Here is a 12,993-nt window from a genome sequence, read left to right on the forward strand (position 1 = left end):
AAAATTTTAATGTAAAGAAAGTTGCACGGATTGAACCTGAGATGTAGTTTCACTGAACGGGCTTTATATTAAATTTCAACTTGTATTTGCATGTAGAGGTCCCCTCGACTAGATGTGCCTCTGAAATTAATTGCAAAAGAAGCAGATTCTAAGGCCGAGGATGCACAGTGGGAAGACATTCTGACTTTGGAAGATTTTTGAAGGTGAAGAGGAAATCATCCATAATGCCTTGAATTGATAAAACAAAAAAACTTAACACTGCTGTTCTTTTGTACTATACTGCTTAATCATCATTTTGTTTAGTTGTTGGTGTTATATTTTTTGCTTCTCTTGGATTATCACAAAAGAGCACGCGACCAACCAAGAGAAACAACAAACAAGAGGAGATGGATGGTGGTATCATATACCATAAAGTAGATAGCGTTACTACTAGTAGACAGAACCTTATGGGCTGATCTCACAACTTTCTGGTGAATAAATTGTGTTTGTAGCATTTTTACCAGGGACATTTTTCAATGAATAAATTGTGTTGTTAGATGAGTCACTTGGAAATTGTTTGAATATTCTTATTATCTTTGAGATTCTTCTGTCAGAAAATTTGTCTGGGATAGTAATTGTATCAGTAAGGCTGTGTGAGGCACAATCATAAATTCCTTTGAGGATTCCTCATAAGACCAATAGCCAATACGTCACAGGGATCGCGTGTTGGGATCTGCCACCCTATGCAACAAATCTATTTTATAATTATTTCTTTGTCTTATTTTATACAATTTTGTAAAAGAGATGGCAGTGTGAGATTTGAGGCTGCACAACACGCTTCCCTCATGCCTTAATATTTCAAGAAGCTAAGAAGCCCCTCTCAGACAAGGTTGTCTCCATGTCACTGGTAGCAAAGATAGACAAGCCAATGAGAATAGTGTGTTTTCAGACGGCGAAGGACAGCAACGAAATTCTCAATTCATGGGCAACGAACTTAGAGAAAGTGCTCGATCTTGTTGAAAAGAGTTGCCACCAAATCCACAAAGAAACCATGATTCACAAAATAGCTCTGAAAGACTAATACCTGATTTTACCGAATGCAAGTAGTATGTCTCTCCCTCTCTCGTATGCATGCACACACACACATACCCCTACACATGCAATACATTCATACAAGATGACAACTTGTTTTGGTCATCTTTTGCAGATTGATTGTGATATCGCTCTGGATTTTGTTATAGTCCAAGCAGGTGACAGGACCTACTCAATTCGAATCACATATGTGATTTTAATTAATTTTGGTTTCATTTCTCTTGTAAAAAATCTCCATTTCTCTTGTTTTGTTGATCCAAGTTTCTCAGAATGACACTGCTCTTAGCCCCCCCAAGCTCTATGAAAACTACATTGCTATTGGCTTTGGCTGGAAGGCTTGATTCAGATCTTAAGGTACTGTTAATTTCATTAATTTAAATTGTTCATCTTGTGTGTTTTGTCTTCTGATTCAAAAATTGTAACACATTCTTTCTGGACCATCAGTTTTCGGGTAGAGTACCTTATAACGGTCATGGAATGGACGAGTTTGTCCGACAGAGGACGTTTGTGTACATCAGCCAACACGACCTCCATATAGGAGAGATGACAGTAAGAGAAACCTTCACTTTCTCGGTGAGATGTCAAGGGACTGGAACATGATACAATAAGTAAAACATATTTGGTTTCAACATACGTAACACAGTCCAAGGTTTCCAAAAATTTTGAATTCATTTTTCAACTTTATCAAGAATTTGTAGAGATGTTGGCAGAGCTATCAAGAAGGGAGAAGGCAGCAAATATCAAGCCTAATCCTGATATTGATCTCTATACGAAGGTGAGAAAGAGCTCTTTCGTAGTTTATACATTATTATAAGAGAAACATAATTAGATCACACTCCTCTTTTGAGATGACTAAGTGGTCTTTCAAGTTAGGTCGATGAATTTGTAGTTTTAAACTTTCTTTTATGATGTTTTGTGTGGAACTATTATGTTTAAATTTGAACTGCATCATCTTCATATATTTTCAATTGATTGTATTTTAGGTGTTCAAATTGATTTCCACTTAAATTATTCGAATTTCACATGCAAATTGTGTTTTTCATTGCCGTCGATGAGAGAAGTTTGGTTAATGGGTGTGTTCTTGGTAGATTCTAGAAGGGAGAATTGAGGTGAATTGAATTTTGAAGAACACATTGAGGAGTCAGTTTACTTATATTTGACATAATGAAATTTCTTTGCTTTATTTCTTGTATATATCTGAAAGTTGAAAACAAGGGGCGTTTGGGTCTTTTCATATTGCTAGTTGGGGTCTAGCTCCTCAATTTCAAAACATAAGGGTATCTCTAATATTCAGCAACATGTGAGAGGGGGGGGGGGGGGTTGGTGTAAAATTAAAATTATTTTTTCAAAATTTCTTATAGCGATGGCCGTAATCGTAGCTAAAGACCTAATATTTAAAAAAAAAAAATACCCTATAGCGACGGTCGTCGACCGTGGATTAGATATGTGGTCTGAAAACACCTTTTAGAATTTTTTATGTTGGGTTTGAGCAAAATTTTTTGTGGGACAAGGACTTCTATTTTGAGAATTTTTTTTTTCCGACTCACAATGCATTAACTAGATTCAATAAAAACAAAAATTGACTTTTGATACGTTGTCTCTTGTCGACTATGTTAGGACCCAACACAAAGGAGAGAACTTACCCACACATTGAATCAAGAGGCACGCCATCAGTTTGAAAACATGGAGATATTTCAAATATTCACAAACTTCGAGGGACTTTTCATAGTTTGAAAACATAATGGACCACATGTTGGTTGATCCATTTCCATCAAATAGAAAATCATTTGTGGCATCCCAAGAGAAGAAACTAGAAGCTATTATCAGGTCCTCATTAAAATATCTTACTGCACCCTATCTCATCTGGACCTTGATTTTCCATACTTCCACATTAATCAATGTTGAGCTTCAACTCCCACAGTAGTAAAATTCTTCAAATTAAACAAATTAGGGATCCATCGATTAATTAAGCGAATCAATAAATTATATAGTGATTTATGAATTAATAGTGGAAATGTTAACATTTACCTTTTTACTAAAAACTTTATTTTCTTGAATGTTCAAATCTTAAGAACAAGATAGGCCAAACTCTTGAGGGAGGTTGAAGATGATGGGTTTTGGTAAGAAACCCAAAAACATCATTTGTACAATTTTTTTTTTTTTTATTTAAATTTTCTAGTGTTTTTTTTGCGAAACTTTCTAAATTTATCTGAATTAACTGAATTGAACCCTCATTAAATAACTACGGAATTTGAACTTTGTTAATATGTCCTCTGTCGGTTTCAACCAAACATAAAAGCTTATATTAGAGAGAAAATAAAAAAATATATATTTCTGTCTTGGAGTGACTATTCAGTTATAATAATTTGATAAGAGCCAGTACCAATTTAATTTTAAAAACACTTATCTTACTAAGTTAGTAAGGAAAGTTTCTTGACCACATTACCTTGTGGCATCCATAAACATGATCTGATGTCATTGAGTTTAGGAGGACAAAATTCTAAGAACTTTGAAAAAATAAATTTCAGAAACAATTTTTTTTTTTTCGGTTGAATTTTAATTTTAAATAAATTTCGGAGTTTGTTAATCATCTATTTTCAACATCTTCGATTAAACTCTAGTGTCATCTCCTCTTGTGTTTCTCTCTCTTAATTTATTCATCATTTCTATAACAATTTTGAAAGTGATGAATTGCTGTCCTTGAGAGGCCATCACCTATTTGTCCCCAGTGTACCTTTTGGCCACGGGGAACACTATTTTTTGTGGGACTCTGTTTTCTTCCTTGGTGGAGAGAATCATGTTAAGCACTAGCTTGTGATTCCCCATTCCCTTAATCTCCCTCCTTACTAGCCTCTCATTTTCTTTGTGCAGAACCTCCATATCCTTTTCTTGACGTCCAATTATTTCCTAGTTTCTTTCTTCTCTTTCATTCAATTAGTTGAAATGTTCTTCCTCTACTCTCTTCATATCCATAAGAGCTAATTCCCTTGGTTGCTTTGGTTTTCCCTCTTGTTGGAAGTGATGGCCTTTCTTGGTCATGATGGCATGGAATCACTCTTAATTTCTTATTTTTTCTGCACTCCTTTGCTTCATACCCCATGTGTTGGAAATTTTTGGGATTTATCACAATGTTTGAATGGAAGTGAAAGTGAAAGTGATTTATTTTTTAAGTTATGTAAATTCTTTAGTCTCACATTGGATAGAAACCACTAAAGAGTGTAACTCTTATATGGAAGTTCTTACATAGTGTAGTAAGTGTGAATGAGTTGGTCCAAAAAACCTTAGTGCATGTGTGCGCATGCGATGTGCCCATAGGGAGATGCAAATATCTGATGCAAGTCTCACGTGGGTGTGAGTGAAAGGCCCACTTTTGCTAAAAGTTTATCCAATGAGTTGAGCTCATTGAGTCACAGTTCATGGCTGCTTAAATAGTCACAGCTCATGACTACTCAAATAATCACAAATCTAAGTACAATTTCTACACAAATGGGTGTCTACTCGTATACTCACTTCTAAAAGAGTTTTTCACCACTTTTGGTGACCATTTAGAAAAACACTTCTAAATTCTATAAATTCTCATTTGTTCTTTCTTTTGAATTCATTTAATTTTCAAGTTTTTAATTTGCATAGTGCCCCTTCTATTTTCAAGAGATTTCTTTGTATGTCCTTGAGAGTACAAATCACAATACAAGTTCAATTATACGTGTACACTAGGATTGTTGCCTTGTACACATGTGGAGTGTTGTATCTTTTTGAGCTGTAGATGACAATAAAATAAAGAACAAAAGAAAACCTAACAAGCAAGGGTCAAACCATAGAGACAACGTTAATCTAAAATATATTTCTTCCAATCCAATTTAAGTTTTCGAAAAACGATTAAAAACAATTTTTGAAAGGGATTTATCTAAAATAAACTACTGAAATAAAAACTAAGAAAAATAAATACGATAAAAAAGTATAGATCAATTGGATCCACATTCCCAAACTTTATCAATGAATTATTGTTCTCTTTTTATCTCGATCCACTAAATAAAGCTAATGTTTATGGATTGAAAAATTAATCAGTTAAAATATAAACGAGATCAAAAGTATGCAATAATTTAGGTAGAGATTATTATATAAACATTAATTATTCTCTGTGAAGTATGGTTCTTCTTGAACTTATCAAAAAAAAAAAAAACAATCAAAACTATGTGAAACATTTAATATTCAACTTAATAATAAAAACCTACGTTATCTCAATAACTTTGGTCGAGATTATTAGATAAACTTTAATTGTTCTCTGTAAAATATGATTTTTCTTAAACTTATCAAAGAGAGAAACATCAGAACTTTGAGAAACATTCAATGGTTAGCCTAATAATACAAACCTAATATTATCACAATAAAATTACGAAGTAATTTCGAGAACAATCAAAACACTGACAAATCTTACTCCAGCTTCCTCAACCTATTTAACGGAGATTTAGCTAACAATCATCGCAAGAACAATAAAGTAAAAGTAAAATAAAGAAAATGAAGAAAGAGAGGAGAGATGAGAAAAATAAATTATCTTTATTGCTTGACTTGAAATCGACAAAGCCTCTTTACAACTTTCGTGAAATTCAGAAAAAAAGAAAATAAAAACCTAAACTAAAATAAGAAGAGAAGTTGACCTCCAAGGGTGATTGAAGATTTCCCAAAAGATGAGATGCCTTTTGGTTTGGTCTTCTATTTATAGAGAGACCAGATTAGGGTTTCTTGACTTCAATACGAATGTCTTTTAGCCTTCTAAGCTTCAGTACAAATATCGAGGTTTGACCTTCTTAATTGACTGCGTCGTTGTCGTTGACCTTGACGTCACCATAAAGTTTTAGTCAATTGACTTGACTTGACTTTTGGTCCACGGTCTTCTTTTGGATCTTAGATCATAGTAGTAATTTTAGTTTTTCCTGATTCATCTTGAAACTTTACGAATAATTCTTGTTATACGTAAATAATAATAATTAGTTCCGAATTACATAATTAAATGAAAAACATGAATTATTATGGACTAACAATGAACTTATATGCAATTAGAGGGTTTAGTGTATAATTTACTGATAAAGTCTATATAATTAAGGCTCTAGAAATAACTTTCTAGATCCTGATCACACTCCCAAACCTAGATTTTGCTAGTCTCGAGGAAAAATAAAAAAAAACTAAGTTACAAACTACTTTCATAGGTTACACGACTGCATTTAGCGAATGCAGCAAGCCTTTAAACCCCTAGGTTATCCTTAGTGGACGAGTTTGACTCGTGAGGATTTGTAGTGAATATACCTACAAAATTTTAACACTTTATAAAAATATCAAAGTCAAACTCAATGGATGTAAGAAAAACATAACGATATTTCACAAATTAGTCAAAGGTCCATACATTTAAGGAAAGTTCTAGTTTTACTCCTCAATTTAGAAAATTTCAAAGATAACTTTGAGTGCTCGTGCAATTTTTCTGATTTTTCTTTAAAAAATAACATCTTTTGTAGGAACAAGATTTCACCTCCTAACTGCTAAGAATGGTCGGTTCTTCCTTAGTTCTAATTTGAAACTAAGCATCCTGTTTGGGATTGTGAGATGTGTGGATGTTCACTTTAATACCTCTAAGGGGCTTTATCTATGATATTCCATTTTACTCTCGTTTTTACCATTGACGGCTTTCACCCTACCGATACTACTTTATTTAGCCACATTGAACTTTTTTCTTTTTTACACTTTTTCAGCTCAAGCATTTTTACTTTGATTTGGTCTTTTCCATATATGTCTGCTTTTTTCTTTTATCAACTTCACCACTTTTCTAATTTATTTTTCAACTTCTGCACACATCATCATTTTTCTGGTGTTTTTTTTACAAAAAGCAGGTAGCCCTTTTCAAGGTACCCTGTCTAATCCTATGGTTGCTGTCCAAGTCATATTATCTCAAATTCTGTTTTTCTTCTAACCAGCTAACAAAATGACAATGAAGTCATAGTTCATTAGATTAGGTTTCCCCTAATACTCTAGACAAATAAGAAGGTCAACACTTGTTCCATAAAATCTTATTTTTACTTAATCAGAAGTGTTGTGAATTTTTTAAAATATTCTTCTGATTTTCTTTATGAGGAATACCAACAAAAACTTATGATAAAAAATTAGGACATGAGCGTAAAATTTGAAATTCATATGTAAACAGTACATAGAAAAAATTTGAAGAAAATATTTCAAAAGTGTTAAATATATTTTTTTTCAATTTTTTTTTCTGAAAACATGAAGCTAAACTAGCAATGAATTAAATATGAAATTAAACAAACTAAACTATCAATAAAATGTAATGCAATTGTAAGCTAACCTAATACCCCCAAACCTAAATGACATATTGTCCTCAATATGCAAGCAATAAGGAATGAGAAAAATGTTAGATCACACCTGAAATGGATTGGGCATTAATGTGCAAACTTTTATTATAACTGATCTGGAAAGAGTAAAAGTTATAACAATGATAATTTTCGAAGTAATTCTTTTGCATAAAATAGAAAAACAACCTAATTAAGAAATTAAAAATATTTTAATTTAAAGAAGAAAATCCTAACTACACTATTCAAAAATAAAAACACAGGTCACCTCCCAAGCATCGCTAAGTTTAACGTTTTTAGCTGGACCTATCAAAAAGTTTGATTTCTAAAATTTTTCCTAACATCTAATTTGACGCTCACAACTATCGATTTTTCACCCCAAATGATAGGCACGCACCTCAAATGATAGGCAGATAGATTTTGATCATCGTTAGAACACGGAACTGATTTTGTAAAATGATCAACATCCCTCATTGTTCTTAGTTCTGAGTGTCATCACCTTTTCTAAACAATTTTCATCCAACATATTCCCAAAGAAAATGGCAGTTGTAAGACAGGGAGGGTCTTTACAATCTTGCGAAATGATAAGTTGGATAGGATACGAAGTTGGATCGATGGTAGTTTGAATTGGTGTGACTAACAAATTAGAGTTCATCCTTGGCTCTTTGTCAACAAGCTCATCTAATGGTGGATCATTTTCCTTAACTAAATTTGTACAATTAACTTGCTCATTGGGAATTTGAAACACAACTTGACTCTCGGGGCCTATCTCATTTGAAATTTGATCATTTTTTCTTTCTTCTAAAGGCATAGTGAGCTGACCTAGTTGGATTTCCATCATTGTTTTAGTTGGAACTATAACTTCATTGGTTTGAGTTTGAACTTCAATTGAGACGGGATTATCAATTATTGATAGACAATCATCGAAATCCTGAAAAGATTGGAACTGGTCACTAAGGTAATTTTGAAATAATGATGGATTTGAGATTGAGCTATCCTCAGTTTCGAATTGATCAATTTGCCCTTCTTCTAATGATAGTTTAGGGTGACTCAACTGAGTCTCAATTTCGACTAAGGCTTGACTAATGCCTTGGAGTTGTTGTTTTTGGTTGAGTTGTCATTGTTGGTAATTAACGAAGGCTTGATTAATGTCTTGGAGTTGTTGTAAGGACTGTCGTTGTCGAATTAGGAACTCAGTCATCATGGACTTTAATGATGAAGTTGGGGGAAGGGACAAATATGAGAGAATGAGTGTTGACTCAGGTTCTGTACCTCTATAATCGAAGAATTGTTGATAATCATAGGGTTGTTTGTGAATTATGGTTGGATTCATGCGCGAGGTGTCATGTATATAAAAATTCTCATGGTTACCTACGTGACTACCCTGAGTGAATTTGTTCTAACACGGTATGGAATCCGATAGAAACCAATTGTTTACGTGGTATGGTTGGTTGAACGAATTAGGTGTCGGCATCCAATAAGAATTTTGAGAATTACGGATCTTGGGTAGATTCAGACAATACTCGATAGAATGACCATAATTATTACATTAAATATATGAGATCCACGATTCTCTTCTAAACTCCATGATGATGCAAAGTTTGCTTGAGGTTCTGTATCTACTTTAATTTGCACTATGAACTTGCATAGAAAATAGGGAGAAATTCACTCGTGCGTTATAAGTTCATATTAGACTAGAGAACTCATAACTGTTTTAAAGGAATAACTTGAGCCTCTAACCCAATTTTCTGAAATTGAAATCAACCAATTTAATTCTCAGATGAGAGGAGGTGCACGATATTGAGTAAAAGCACTCTTGAATCACCTCTTCGTCTAGAATAAACGTAGTCTATCACCCTTGTACAATATAATACAGTGGGGTAGGATTGCGCTTTGGCACTGACTTCGATCAAGAAGTGCAATTAGTGCAACTCAGGCTAACTTTGCCTATTAAGCTCAATGGGACCTATGGTCAAGTCTAATCAGATTTTAATTAAAGTTGGACTTGAATGAATTAATTTCCTAATAGGATAAGAATACGGTGATGAAATCTGATTCTTATCTTGTTTGTGCCATCCTCGTAAGGGTGCCCTTTTTACTATTGTGCAATCAGAAGTGTGCAGTTAACTCACTCAAATTTAATACAGAAACCCACTTGCAAGGGATGCGTGGGGGTTTAGAGTTTTACCTCTCGTTCTAGATGAGCATTGATCAAGTTGAGTCGACTTGGGCCACCGATACCAAACTCGGTGTACGAACCCAAGGAGTCGAGACATTTACGTCCCACTATCGTCCTTCCTTAATTCTATTACAATCCGAGTCTTCTCGAAATAATTAAAATTAAAATAAATTAAAATCTTCTAAAAATGAAATTCTTACTGTAGTTCTACTTTAAAATAAAAATAAATAAATTCCTGCTCTTCGTTAAAGAATCGGATCCGGGTATTGGAATAAAATTTTCCAACCATGTTGCTCCTCGTCGAATCCTTTGGCTGAAAATAGAAGACAAATCAAAATTAGAATTCTAGAAAAATTATATGTTCATTGATATCTAGAAGTTTGAAGAAAAATTCTACAAAAATTTGAAATACGAATCTCGAGGTTTGACCACGGCTCTACAGTTGATCTAAGCTACGCGGATTTTGATGAAATTGATTCAAATTTTAGGATTTTGTTCGTACTGACTTCAGGAATCCAGCAATTTTTTTTTTCAGATTTTTCTGAAATAAAAATTTTGATCAACAGAAAATCGAATAAGATTTTCGGATAAAAATAATAGTAGATTACACCATTGTCCCCGGGAGCGACGCCAATTTGTTCGAACTGTAGATGATAATAACATAAAGAACAAAAGAAAACCTTGGCAAGCAAGGGTCGAACCACAGAGACAACGTTAATCCAAAATATATTTCTTCCAATCATATTCAAGTTTTTGATAAACGATTAAAAATAATTTTTGAAAGGGATTTATCTAAAATAAACTACTGAAGTAAAAACTAAGAAAAATAAATACGATAAAGAAGCATAGATCAATTGGATCCACATTCACAAGCTTTATCAGTGAATTCTGGTTCTCTTTCTATCTCGATCTACTAAACAAAGCTAATGTTTGTAGATCGGAAAATCAAACAGTTAAAATATAAACGAGATAAAAAATATGCAATAATTTAGATAGAGACTATTAGATAAACATTAACTGTTCTCTATGAAGCATGGTTCTTTTTAAACTTATCAAAGAAAGAAACCATCCAAACTATGTGAAACATTTAATATTCAACCTAATAATAAAAACCTACATTATCTCAATAACTCAGGTCGATATTATTAGATAAACATTGACTGTTCTCTATAAAGTATGATTCTTCTTAAATTTATCGAAGAGAAAAATATCAGAACTTTGAGAAACATTCAATGGTTAGTCTAATAATACAAACCTAACATTATCACAATAAAACTATGAAGCAATTTCGAGAATAATCAAAACACTGACAAATCTTGTTCTGGCTTCCTTAATGGATTTAACGAAGATTTAGCCAACAATCATCGCAAGAACTATAAAGCAAAAGTAAAATAAAGAAACTGAGAAAAAAGAAGATAGATGAGAGAAAGAAATTATCTTTATTGCTTGACTTGAAATCGGTAGAGCCTCCTTACAACTTTCGTGGAATTCAGAAAGAAAGAAAATAAAAATCTAAATTAAAATAAGAAGAGAAGTTGACCTCCGGGGGAAATTGGAGATTCCCCAAAAGATGAGATGCCCTTTGGTCTGGTCTTTTATTTATAGAGAGACCAGATTAGGGTTTCTTGGGTAATTAGGGTTTCGGAGACACTCCGTGATTATAAAAATATCAAAGTCCTACTTCAATACGAATGTCTTTCAATCGTCTAAGTTTCAGTACAAATCTTGAGGTTTGACCTTCTTAATTGATCGTGCTGCCATCGTTGACCTTGGTGCCACTGTAAAATTTTGGTAAATTGACTTGATTTTTGATCCACGATCTTTTTTTGGATCTTGGATCATAGTGGTAACTTCAATTTTGTGAATAATTCTTATTACACGTAAATAACAGTAATTAGTTTTGAATTGCATAATTAAATGAAAAACAAGAATTATAATAGACTAACAATGAATTTATATGCAATTAGAGGGTTTAGTGTATAATTTACTGATAAAATCTATGTAATTAGGGCTCTAGAAATGATTTTCTAGACCTTGATCAGTATCTTGAGAAACAAAAGTTCAAAGACTATTAGCATGTCACAAAGGTAAAATCTGTCTTAAGGGTACTGTGTCTAATACAAGTCTCGCTCATTTAAATATTAAAATAGTCTTTTACGATATTTATAATTTATTGTGTTGTTTTATTTTATAGTATTTTCTATTTATTTTCCCTAATCTAACATCACATATATAACAATCTTAAGATATAATTTTAATTAATATTTTTGTGTGAAATAGATTTTAAAAAATGATGAGTTTTACAGTGAACCATCATGAGAAATCCAAAAAGCTCGATGGGTCTGATTTCAAGAGATGGCAATAAAAAATGTTGTTCTACTTGACAATACTAAATCTTGCTAAATCTTTAACAGATGATGCTCCCCCCCCCCCCCCGATTTTGCAAGAGAATGTAATACATAGAACTACTATTACTATTGTTGAGGTTTGAAAACACTCTGATTTGTTATGTCGAAATTACATCTTCGACGGATTGGATAACATATTGTACAATGTATACAGTACAATTCAAACTACAAAAGAGTTGTGAAAATCCTTAGATAAAAAATACAAAACAAAAGATACTGGAACAAAGAAATTCATTTGTTCGCCAATTTCTTGATTTTAAGATGATGGACTCTAAGATTGTTATGAGTCAAGTCCACATATTAAAGTTATCTTGTAAGAAATTCATGCATAAGATATGATAATTAATGAAACTTTTTAGGTGACATATATAATTGAAAATTTTCTGCCAATATGAAAAGATTTTAAAACATAGACATAAAAAAATGAAGATGGAAGACTTGGTATAAGGTTGAGGATTAAAGAAGACAACCATACGAGTAAAAAAGGGTTGGGAATCATTCTATGGAATCTAAGGCCAATGTTATGGAGTATAAAAGGCCTAAGTTGAACTTTCACAATAAAAAAAAAATTCTCGAATCAAGGTACTCAGGGTCCTAAAGGCAAGGATCATAAAAGATTTAAGGGGAATTGTTATGTGTATAACAAACTTGGATATCAAGTAAAGGACTATCGCAAATGCAAGGAATAAGATTCATCGAAGAATAAATCCATTCAAACCCAATTAACTTAAGTAAAAACTCCTGCATTAGTTATTTTCGACATCAATTTTTCTATAATTATCTTTGAAATCAACTTACTTGAAAATACTAGAGAATGGTGGGTAGACATAAGGGCCACTTGACATATATGTTCTGATAAGATTTTTTTTTTTTTTAGAATATAAGAATGTGGAACATGGAAAGAAATTATTATTTATGGGAAATTCTTCTACTTTTACTGTTGAAGGCTAATGAAAGGTTGTGTTGAAATTACTTCAGGGAAGAG

This window comes from Akebia trifoliata, chromosome 2 (genome assembly GCF_017979445.1).
Source record: "Akebia trifoliata isolate Shusen 1 chromosome 2, ASM1797944v1, whole genome shotgun sequence".
Taxonomy (NCBI): Eukaryota; Viridiplantae; Streptophyta; class Magnoliopsida; order Ranunculales; family Lardizabalaceae; genus Akebia; species Akebia trifoliata.